Source organism: Alligator sinensis, unplaced genomic scaffold (assembly GCF_000455745.1).
Source record: "Alligator sinensis unplaced genomic scaffold, ASM45574v1 scaffold131_1, whole genome shotgun sequence".
Classification (NCBI taxonomy): Eukaryota; Metazoa; Chordata; order Crocodylia; family Alligatoridae; genus Alligator; species Alligator sinensis.
In genome coordinates this window covers 6963258-6975857 of record NW_005841830.1, presented here as the reverse complement: position 1 = coordinate 6975857, position 12600 = coordinate 6963258, and positions in this window count along the sequence as shown.

Below are 12600 nucleotides of genomic sequence, written 5' to 3'. Positions count from 1 at the left end.
AGATGGGTAACGAGCAAAGATGTGAAACTTGATGTCCATACTTGTTTGTTCATACATACTTGAGCTTAGCCCACAAGAGGCTGAGAAACAATTTATGGGACTGCTTGTGAGAAACCAAGGGACCATTCCATTAACCACCACCACAGGTTTTGGAAGAGCAGAAACCCCACATAACAATACCCAAGCTACCTAATGGTGTTTGGTGTTTGCTGTTCTTGAAGGGTGCAGCCAGCAAAATAAACAAGATTATGCATATATCATGTTGAAATAGTCTTATTACTGCTCTGTGCAGTGGTTGAAGGGCTTACTATTACCCTATTGTTCTACCTTTAGGCTAATCTTAAGAGGAACCTGTTTACCTGATGGAATTTTTATCCAAGTTTCCTTTGAGTGGGTCTGAAAGATACAAACATGTTCTGCACCTTCAGAAAAAAATATGAGGATCATTAACATATAGAAAAGGCCATAATATTTCCACCATGGAGAGATCTTTTTCATAGCTGGCTAATCCCTGCCACCTATTTTTTTTTCTTAAATTCATTTTCCCCTTCTGTAACTAGGAAGAAACTGTAGAAGGAGTGCCTATTTGTGGTGTCATACCTACAAACTGCATATGAAGCTCTTTAAGGGGTGAGAGAGAGTTATATGCTGCCCAGAAGGATTCTTTGGAGCATTTGCTGAAATACTTGGAAGAGTAACTTGGCAATGACTGGAGAACTGTGTATTTATGCATGTTCAATCTTCCAGATGGTAGCCTATAGACAGAACTGTTTAGTGTGCCTTGTTTATGCAGTGTTTTGGTCTACAGCATATAGTGAATATTTTCAGCTTAGCGATAAGTTTTAATTTTGAGCCACAATGCAAACTGGGTAGTGCTTTTATTAATACAAACTATGCTGCCGGACAAACGTAATAACATAAAAATAGCATGCTGCTAACTTGCTTTTGAAAAGAAACTTGAAAGAATCTTTATGTAGTGCAAATATTATATTGTAACAGCTTTTCCTTTGAAGAACTGGGAAAAAAATGTTATGGTTAGTATTTTCATCTGGCTATTAACTGTTCCAAATACAGTACTTGTTAAACATATGGGATTGCAAGCTTTTATACAAGGAGCTTCTTTTAAAATTGCTCAGGCTCATAAAAGATTGGTTTATTTTACAGACTACAAGCTGGCTAACTGAGAAGATACATCCACATTAATATTAATGAGTATTATTTTTTACACACCCTTGCAAAACAATGTTTTTGTACATAAAAGGAAAATGCATATACCACCAACTTAGGGGGCTGTAATATGCAAAAAGCATTACAAGGTCAAATCCTGCCTAAACTTCATTTTTTCTTTTCATTAATGTTTTTAGGAGGAGTCTTCAAACTTGTAGGTGGTGACTCAATGGGATTTGATATGAAGATGTGACACCTCATCTTAAATTCCTTAACCACATTTCTTAACTTGACAGGAATGTCAGGAAGTGTGCCTGATAAGGCTTGCTGTCCTCTCCGAGCTGACTAATCATACATGAAGTCTTGGCAAGAGATAACCAGGTTACAGTAGAACCAAAATGACATCACATCAACTCAATTTCATATCCTGCAGACACCAGTGCCTATCACCACTCCAGGTTGCTAACATCCTTGACACACAAATGGTATTTTCAGTCTCAGATGTCCCCCTTTTACCCTGTGTCTGTCACTCTGGGGTAAATCAGGAACAAATTTGTCACTAAATGTAAAGACCCATTAACTCATGGGCATTTTGTCGTCTGAAGCATAATTTCCTGTGCACAACTCTCCAAACCCAGAATTCTAGCTATTTGCATAACAGCTTGCTATATGAATATATGACCAAGGATAGTGCTGAACTTGTTAAAATTCCATGTGAATCTCAGCAAAGAAAATGGACTCGTGCTTTAAATCTTGGAGAGTTGTTCACATCAATAATGAATTTCAAATAATTTATTCACTTCAGGAGTAAGTGGTTGGCATACAGTCCTTACAGCTGGTTTGTTGAGATAATTGATTTCCATATAGTTTAAAGATGGGGAAAAGAAACATATGACAACTACAGCAGGTTTTGAGGCAATTGTGAATGCCATATCAGCTTAATTATAGCTCCATCTTTAGCTGACATGGGTTCTTTCCTATTGGAATTAAAATATCCCAGCAACTAGAAATGTAACAGTGATGAATTTTTTATGTTCTTCTACCTACCTTGTATGCTAGCTTAGGGCACTGTTACAAGTACACTTCTAGCTTTTTTCAGTAGATAGTTAACATGACATGAAAGACTGGTCTGCATGACACAGATAACTCAAGGGAATAGCAACAAAGTAAATGAGATGCATTAGTATCTGGATGTGAATGGGGGGATATAAGTTCTCAGAACTTCTTGTTTAATTTATAGAATTGGTTTTTTTTCCCCTGTGCATAAGATTTCAAAATGGTAATCATATTCAGGAAATGAGATGTTCCCACTTCAGGTACTAATATCAATATGTAAAAGAAAATCATTAACTAGATGTTCTACTCAACACTGCCTATATGTCAACAAGCTAACTGAGGTGATAAAACAAGCCTTTACTTGAAACTTAATTATATTAACCACCAAGATATTGGGAAATTTATGTGTGTACGTTTTGTTTGGGTTTTTTTTGTTTTTATTTTTGTTTTTTATTGACCATTGCAGAGCCTGGATCATGCCTGTAATAAGGAGTGCAAAGAACAGTGAAAGAAACACTTTAATTCCATCTAACAGTGCTATGACAATTGTTAGACATAATCCAAATTAAGGACTTTCTGACACGTAATCCTTTGACAGGAGGTGATGTGAATCTCAAGGTTTTTCAAGTGTGATGTTACACAGAATGAACATTATATTAAGTGTACATTTACCTAGTAGTTTACAAATGAAGAGCTCTATTCTGTTCTCCATTCTGCAGACTCATATCTTGTTTTTTTAGTATAAAAAAGGTAATACATTGCCCTTTTAATTAACTTTAATGAAGACAGCTGGCCTGAATTGCTGTTGTATTATTTCAGTTGTACTCAACATGACTTAATTGATTTAAATCAATTTACAGTAATGCAAAGCTAAAGTAATGCACTAGAAAATCACACCACCATTATATTTCAGTTTGAAGAAAATCCCAGGAAACACCTCCACTACCCATGGCCACAAAAGAAACAACTGGAACAAGTAAGAATGATCCCTGCTCTGAAGTGGTTTGATAAACTGGAAAAACATCAAGCCAATGGTGTCAGCAAATCCAGTTTAATACAGAAAAATGCAAATCTCTTCACTTTCAACTCCCTCATTGATAAGGTATGTTTTAAGGGTCCTGCCAGAGGTATTACCTGGATGTCTGAGATGGTACTGAAGCATTATGTCCTTTGAGACTGGAAAGGAAGTAACTTTTAGAGCTATGACACCAACTGTGGTGATCTGATGATTTGGGATAAAACTGCTCAGCACCATGTTGAAAGACTCCACAGTGTTCTTTCTGCAGCATACCAGAGATGGGAGCTATCATGGGTGGGTTGCGGGGAGGAGGGTGGGAAGAGGGTGCCAGCTGAACGGGAACAAATTCCAAACTGGGCTGAATGAGTTTAGTTATGTTAGGTGTGTTCTACAATTCTGCCAAGCTCTAGGAAAGCAGAAGTGTGATCAAAAGAAAAGAAAAGAAAGAAAAATGATCAAACAAGGAGGCCTTACAGAGATTCTTAGACATGCAAATGTGGTCATCCTGAATTTGCATAAGAGAGCTCCACTCATAGTTTTCCTTGAAGACTATGTTGGGTTCACCACAAAGCTACATTAACTATAAAAAGGCTAACGTCTGAGGGTACAAGGTGAGGGTGATATAAATAGCCCTGCGTGCAAGCATTTACAGGGTTTAGGTTGCCCTAAAATTGGCACACCTGATCTAAACTTAGTTTACCTCAGAAGTACACTAACTTCAGATCAATAAAAGGTTAACCCAACCTAGCAAAGGTTAACCCTGGCTAGTGACTACCTACATGCATTCACAGCACAGTCCTGGGGCTGGGAAAGCCCAGGTACTTATCACAGCCCTGGGGCTGTGCTGTTCTTAACACCGCCAGACCCTGACCATGCTATCCCCCTGCCCCCAACTACCCTTCCACTGGACTTGCCAGCCCCCCCGTGGGTCCACCGGTCCCCCCGCCCCCATCCTGTAAGCCCCTCTCCTCCCTCCCTGCCCACGACTTACCTCTGTTTGCCTGTGCCTCTCCCAGGAAGCAGTGAACACCTGCATGCATGGGACCTGGGTCACCTTTAGGAGGCTTAAACTAAGCCACCTAAACTTGAGCTGGGTCCCATGAGTGTTTGTTCAGATTCTAAAACTCCCCAGTTCTAGATCCTGCTTTCTGCTCCAGAATCTAACCTTTGTCTAAGAAAGCAGAAGGGTAATATGCTGAAGAGGAGTGGTTGCAGGACCTGAACAGTCTAGTGGACAACGACTTGTAGGGAGGTATGGTCCCAACAGCACTTTTCCCTATACTAATTTTTAAATCCTGCACAACTACAAGTTAGGGGTGGAGCTATGAAAGCAATTTGAAATGTGAGGATGCAGGAGGGGGAGAGGCAGTTATACCTAAGGGTGCATATTGCCTCACTTCGGTTATCTTGTGAACAGCAAAGAACAGCGCTGGAATAGTTAGTAACAAAAAAAGCTTCTGAGAACTATCAAAAGGGGAAAAAAAAGAGTTGTCACAGAAATACCAATCCTGAAAAATGTTGAAATGATTAAAAGCCTAAGATCTTGGCTGCTACATGCTCCCATCAGCTGGGGGCCATTTTTCTACAAGAGGAGCGCCTCATGATATAAGCTTCCAATGCACTGACTAAAGCACAACAGAACTATGTTTAGATTATAAAACAAATACTGGCAATTGCTTGTTAAGGAGTGGAAATCAGTCGGAAACTATATTACAGAAACCACTGTGCAAAGCACCACCTAGACTTCTAAATGATAATGAAATTGTAAAAATACTCATTCAGCCTTAAATACAGGCTCAGTAAGGAGCTTCTTTAGTTTACATGCCTGAGATGTGCTGTTGTGGCCAGGCATGAGTTCTGCCAATGAAGATAAGGTAGCCAAGTGTAAAATCTGCAATAAATACAGGAAACGGAATGCAAAAGAACATGTGATGGGTATTAACCTTCTGTAACCCTGACCTCGATTAGGTGACTAGAGCAAGATAATAAAGAGCAGTCTCCTTACCAGTACTCCTGTGTGTCACATATTTTATTACACATCCGGGTTTTAACCCCCCTCCCAGCCTGGTGAGGTATCAGCCAGGTGGTGTTAGCCTAGAATAAGAATATTTTTAGTTTAATCAATTATAATTGATTGATATATCTGGAATGCATGATGTCCTCCCCACAACTTCCATGAAAATGCTTTCACCTGAGAAGGGAAGAGCAGATTTGGAAGATAGTTTCAGTCAAATTCCCTGGAAGTCGCTGACAATGCTCATTGCCTTTGGAAAGGACATGGTCAGTCTCAGTAGTAAACAGCTTCTACAGTATATCAGCTGGGGAACACTGGGAGTGCCTACACATGCAATTAATATGCCTGAATTTTCTGGACAGAAAATTCAGGCACATTAGGGCATGCATCTGCATGTGCATCTACATTGGGAGCAAACTGAGCCCAACAGGAGTAGCCTAGTCCAAGGCTGCTCCTGCCACATTCTGCCATCCTGCAGCAGCCAGGGGGAGCTCTAGGATCCCCCCAAGTGCCAGGCCCAGGCTGGCATGAGACTCCAGGGGCAGTCCCAGGCTGGCAGGGGGCATTGAGGTCAGGCCTGAGCTCTGGGGGACAGAGGGAGCTGTCCCAGCTCTGGGGGCATATCTTTTCCAGCCATGGGGAGATCAACAGTGGCCCCAAACCCTGGAGGGTAGGGAGAGCTGTCCTGGCTCTGGGGCCAGCTCCTTTCCAGCCTCATGGGGATCAGGGCTGGCCCCAGGCCTCGGGGGGTGGGGGGAACTGTCCCAGCTCCAGGGGCAGCTCCCTTCCAGCCCTGGGGATATCAGGGCTGATCCCCAGCCTCAGGGGAAGGGGGCAGAAATGGTCCCAACTCAAAGGGCAGCTCCCTTCCAGCCCTGGGGAGACAGGCCAGCCACAAGCCCCAGGGAGGCTGGAAAGGTACTGTCCCCCAAGCTGGGACAGCTCCCTCTGCCCCCTGGGCCTTGGGGCTTAGCCAGGCAGCAGCTGTGGTCCCCTTCTACCTGGGCTGACTAATGCTTTGGAGCATTAGTCTAAAGTGCCATTTCCTAGTACCTGTATCTGCAGGAACTAGCAAACGGCACCTTAAATTAATCTACTGCACAGTAATTACTGTGCACGTGTAGACAGTGACACTTTACTGTGCATTAAGTTAGTAAATACATTAGAGTAAATGCTCAGTAAAGCATCTCATGTAGATGCACCCACTGGCTGTCAGCTCTTTGAGAGCATCTCTTTAGCTTCTCTTCACATCCACAGCATCAAAGCAGGAACCCTCACCTTTGAATTAAATAAGGGAAGGTGAGGATTGAAAGCAGACAGAGATTAATACTTTACTTTATGTACAGGTTTCCCTTGTGAGCCACGGTTTTACCAACTACAGTTTTGAGTATCCACGGTTAATATTCTGTATACCATTTTGGCTACAGTGGTACACAGATTTGAGTAACCACAGTTTTCCATGGCCACACATCAGCCTGCCAACCCCCTGGTCCTGCTTGTGTCTCTCCTTGCCCCCACCCCACAGCCCCTGCTCCCCCAGCCAGAGGTGGTCCCAAGCCCTGCCAGAGGTGCGTGCAGTGACGGGGAGCTACCCTCCCCATGGTGGCAGGGAACAGCAGGCCTGTTCGCCACTGTTCCCTTCTGCCCTGCTTCCTTCCCCCACACCTGGTGTGGCAGAGAGCAGAGGAGCTGTGCAGGGATCTCCTTACTCGCCACTGCTCACCCCACATTGCCCCAGCAACCGACCTCCTGTGCCTGCCACTGGTTTGAGGGGTGCACCCCCATGCTGCTGCCCTCAGTGCAGCCCAGCATTCAGGAGGGGTGTCACCAGGGCAATGTGGGGTGAGCAGTGGCAGGCAAGGAGATCCGCATGTGGCTTCTCTGCTCCCTGCCGCACTGGGTTGTGGGGAAAGGAAGCAGGGTGGCAGGGAACAACAGCCCCAGCTGGGCCAGGTCATGGGACAGTCCAAGTCTGCCGGCTTGTGCGGGCAGGTGGCTCCTACTGCCGCCAGGCTCAGATTGTCTTACGACCTGGCCCAGCCAGGGCCCCATCTGTGGGCTGCTGACTGGCCATCTGCGCACCGCTGGAGGCAGGCTCAAAACACCCCCAGCCTGCCCTTCAGACAGGTGGGGGTGGGGAAGTGCCATGGTGTCCTGCACAGGGCCAGCCAGTATGTCCCCTTTCCTCCCCTTCCCGTACCCCTCCCTCTTCCCTGGGTAAGAGGGGAACACACCAGGGGAGATGCTGCCGCCACACCCTAGACACACTTGTGTCTGCTGGTGTGTACCCTCTATAACCTAAGTACCACTAGGGGTATGCCTATGCCTGGTTGACCACCCCATGTATTAAAGGTAAGTAAAAATGATTTTATACACTATACTGTAGAATATTCAAGTCCCTAACCCCATTTTCCCCATAAGCCTTTAGTTTTACCAACTGTGGTTTTGCCACCCAAGGGGACTTTCCAGAATCTAACCCCCGCAGTTGGCGAGGGAAACCTGTAATTAAAAAAAAATATCCTAAGTAATGTTTTAGGCTCAAAGTCTTTTCTATATATAAAAAATTGGGCTCTGACTAAAATGAAAAAGAACACACAGAGATATATTGTGGAACTCTAGGTTTGCAAATGAATGTGGGTAAGCCATAAACTGTGTAATAGGAGGTAGTCTAATAGATAAAGGTGTGGTACAAAAATAGAAATGTCTAACTCATATGGACTTCCAATGATTTAACAATTTTACCATTTGGAATTTGACAGACTTACTTGAATGAGAGACTAGATACATTTGGTAGTTGTGCATCTGCTTTTAAAAATTTGTGAATAAGTATGAAATATTTAATAAAGTCATTACCATTACTCTAAATACAGTCATTAACAAAGTCATAGTGTAGCTCTTTCATTTAATTTAGACTGAATACATTTTCCTCCATACAACTTCTGGACACATGCATGTCCCCTTTTCAGCTTTTCCTTGCTCACACTTTTCTTTAGTTTTAAATTAATAAAGGGTAATTCATAAAGCAGGTGATTAAATTAAATTACATAAGAAGCCAGATTCTCATAAAATGTTTGCAGTAAATATATTTTTTTCCTGTAGCACCCCTTCCTCAAACAGGTTCATGGAGCATGTCATACAGTGGTATTGAACTGGACACAAACTTATTTTTTTAAGATTAGAAAATGAATCAAAACATGTGGGCCTGCACCTGCATGCAGCTATTACTCATGTAAGCTGCCCCAGCTCATATGGATCTCTCTGAAATCAGAGACCACAGAACAGGTACCTCAGTGCAAATCCAGATTAACCTTACTAAAATCTTTGAAAAAGACTGTCCCTGCCCACCCTTCCTCCAGGGCCCAGGGCTGGTCCTTGCAGAGTTTCCATTCTATTGTGAGGTGAAATCAGGTGACAAGTTTTTTTCTCCATTTATGTAATAACCAGGAGTTTGATACCAAATTCCAAAGCGGGTCACCACATAGAAGCTACATGTCTTTATCCTGTCTCCTTAGTTCCCTCTATATGTGGGCTTCTTTGCTTTCTCCACTCACTGCTGCTTCTGGAAACTCTTTCCAATGGTCCGTCTGAAGGAACAGAGCAGCGGTCCAGCAATGGCACCCTGTGGGAACACTTTTAATCAGAACTGTTACCATGAGGTTTTCATGCTCTGTGTAAGTGTCCCCAGAAGTGCCCCACTTTACAGTGCACCCCAATGCAGGACAGGGTTAATTAGACCTCCTGTTGCACCACTACCCTGGGCACATCTATGTGGCAAAAGGCAGAGGGAGCCAAGTTAGCTTGCATGTGCTAGTTCCCAAACTGGAAGAATTTGGCAATGTCCACACTATGTGGGCTAATTAGCCTTGGTATGGTCCTTCATGAGCACAACTATATTGGTGCTGGTGAGAGAATGTGTGTGAATATGTACCTAATGGCCTCGTGTCCTGTGCAGTGGCACCACTGGCACTACCTGTGGGACTGCTTTGTTCTCACTGTAGAGTAAGACTAGCAGCATGGGGAGTTAATGTGCAATAGTTGTTTTGCTTTAAGTTCAAATCATAGATTCTTTCACAATCATTTTTCTGTATAGACAGTTTCTGTAATCTAGAGGGACACCTGTAGAAAACCTGATGCAACCTCAGGGCGCTCTTTTGGACGGTAAACTGCATATATTATTTTTATTGCAGATTATCCTCATCTTTGAATTGCAGAGCCACCTTTCTATGCTAAGGGGGAAAATAACATAGGAGGGTGTCTCCTGGTTAGCAGGTGTTTGAGTGGAGTGTTGGTGAATCGGCTTTGAATTGTCATACTTCAACTGTCCATAGGCTAAACTGTTCACCATGTATATTAATACTTGCATAACTACAGGGCTTCTTATAAGGCAAAAGTATAACATCTCATGTAACTATCTATTATGTGTGTAAGCTAACCTGGAACAGAGTTGCCAACCTATGAAAAAAAAAATTACTGACAAACTGCAAACATTTTACTGATACATATTTTTACTGATATATGTTTTATATAATATAAATTTTATTCTTCTGCCAGGCTCTGCCCTGCAGGTTGATTCCTGATAGGAAGGCTGGGGTCAAATTTAGAGGTTGAATTTCTATCATAGTAAAAAACAGTTTGGTTGCTATTAAAAAGTTCCCAGCAACAACAACAAAAAAAGTTCTTGGGTTGGCAACCCTGTTTAACTGCAGCAATGTTTTTACATCATGTTGCCCCCCTCAACAGGTCTTTTAATCACCCTCTACACCCTGGTGCTTCCCACCACACCTCGCACCCCCCCTCACCTACCCCAGCCATCCCCTGTCCCACTCCCCCTGTCCCAGCACAGACCCCCACCAAAGAAGCTTACCTGTGATCCAGCAGTGTTATAGGCAGTTGATTGTATGCATCAACATCAAAAGCATGTGGCTTGGTGGCAGGAGGGGGCTGGGGGGGCAACTTATAAAGGCCTGAGAAGATCTCCCTGCAGGGTGGTATGTTCACATTTGGACACCAAGTGGTGCTGCTGTGCTCTGTCTGTGCTTCACCACTGCCTCCAGCTGCTTCCCCATCATAGAGCTTCAATCAGCTCTGGCTGCTTAGAGTTTTTAAGGATGGATCATTTTTTTCCCAGATTTTACAGACAGGCATTATTAGCCTGATTTTTTACTAGCCATCTGTAAGTTGGCAACCTGACCTGGAGCAAGATTTGAACTTCCATATATTTATGTGACAGCTTACTGACACAAAACATATGGCTTAGCAGAGCTGAAGTCTTTGTTATAGGAATATAGGGCCCAGATCTGCAACCCAGGTACTATTTGTGTGAATTTTATCATACAAATAATCCCTTTGAAGTAAACAGGCTTGATTCTAATTTCAGTTATGGCAGTTGCATCTAGAAAAAAAAATGTTTATCCTGAAAGGTTTACCTTTTCATAATCAAAACATTTCTAGAAAGAAAATATAGAATTATTAAAAACCAGGTATGTTTTAATCATCTAGCAAAAATACAGAAATTTGTACTGTACACACAGAACTAGCATGATATTGGATATTACTTTTGTGACACACACAGTCATATATTATTTTGTCTTTTACATTAAATTCTACCTGGATGGATTACTCACATTTCTTTACAAATATATGGATCTTGTGTATTATATTCTATATAAATGGACACAAGTACACAATTCATAGATTCCACCCCCCCTTTTATTCAACAATATGTTGCTTACAATTATGTTTAGTTAACAAAAATTAAAATAAGAAAAAAGGAAAAAGAACTTAGACTATCGTGATCTCTTGTTTTGTTTTAGAATCCTGTTAACTTCCTACATAACTTCCAAAACTTGTATAATTTAATACTGACCTTCTACTGTGAAAGGTGGAGATTTCTTCCTGGATTGTGATGTTACTTTATGCCAGCTGCGGAAGCACACTGATATGATTTGAAGTGCTAACGAGATATGCTGAGATGACCCTGTCCCTGGAGATTGTGAGTACCAGATTTCTGGCAGAGTACTTGATCTACTTAGTAACTTTTCTCCAAAGTAAATTAAAACTGCTTGTTGACTGAATTTGTGCTTAGTTATCCTCTACAGAGGAAAAAAAGTCCTGAAGGGAATACTATAGTTGGCCCCCATGTGTTCAGGATTGTTTTGCTCTTTTGTTAGCTGTGGTTATTTATTTATTGTCTCCAAACCTGTGTAAACACTGGCCATACCTTAAACTTGCATTCATTAGTGCTTGCCATTTGCACTTGGTCAACTCCTGGTTAGCCAGTTCAGAAAAGCTCTCAAAATCACTTCATTTCTGAGATAGTAGCAATTAGGGACTAAATCCTAAGGACTTTACTCCATTGTAACGCAGCCCTTTATATCCACTAACCTCAAAATGTCATCCCCAGATGTGTATAGAAGTTATCTTTATTAATCCTTTAATTAACTGTTTTCTCCTGAAATTGCAGTGCACAAACAGATTTGGAAGCATACATATAGTAAAGAAAATACAAACTATTTATTCATTTTTGTTTCATTCATAAAACACACAGATCATTGATTTATGTGCATTCCATTCTGTTTTATAAGAAATTTCCATTTTGCTGTAGTGCTGTATGATGAATATTGTGCAACAGCTAAATATATGAAGAATAGTTTTCATTTTTGTCATTAATTTGTAACCATTTTTTCACAAGTTATTTATTAACTGCAGGATATTATTGAAATTAAAAGGAAGAAGATAATCAATACTGCATGTCTTAAAAGCAACAACAACTACTTTTATTGAGAACTGTGAAATGTTTATTGGTTTATAGACTCAGAGTCCTCCAGGGAGTGCTACAAATCCACACAACATCCCTGAGTCTTTGCTTTTGCATGTGGTGCACTGATTTAGCTGAAATATGTGTAAAAACTCATGTAGGCAGACAGCTCTCTAGTGACCACACATCTGCAAAGGCTCAAGAACAGAAATTATTCCAGCATGGGTCTGGAATAAATTATGCTCAATAAACAAGCTCTAGATATGCTTGCTTCTGACTGTAGCATAGGAACAACTGTTGTATTAAAAGGGAATAAGGGACAACAGGCTTATTTAGGTGAGGTGGGTGGATGTGTTTGAAAGATATGATTTTTAAAATAGCATAAAGCCAATGAAACCTGCAAAAAAGGAAAGTTTACAGGTGTGCAGAGTGGAAGCTTTAATCAATGTTACATTGGCCTAAAAGATCAGTTTTTGCAGGCCACATCAAGGCTGAAGAATAGGACTGCTGCTTTCCCCTTAGGAGTAAAACTGAGTTAAGCTTTTCCCCAGAGCACCCTACCAATTCAGACCCCTTAAAGCCATTTTT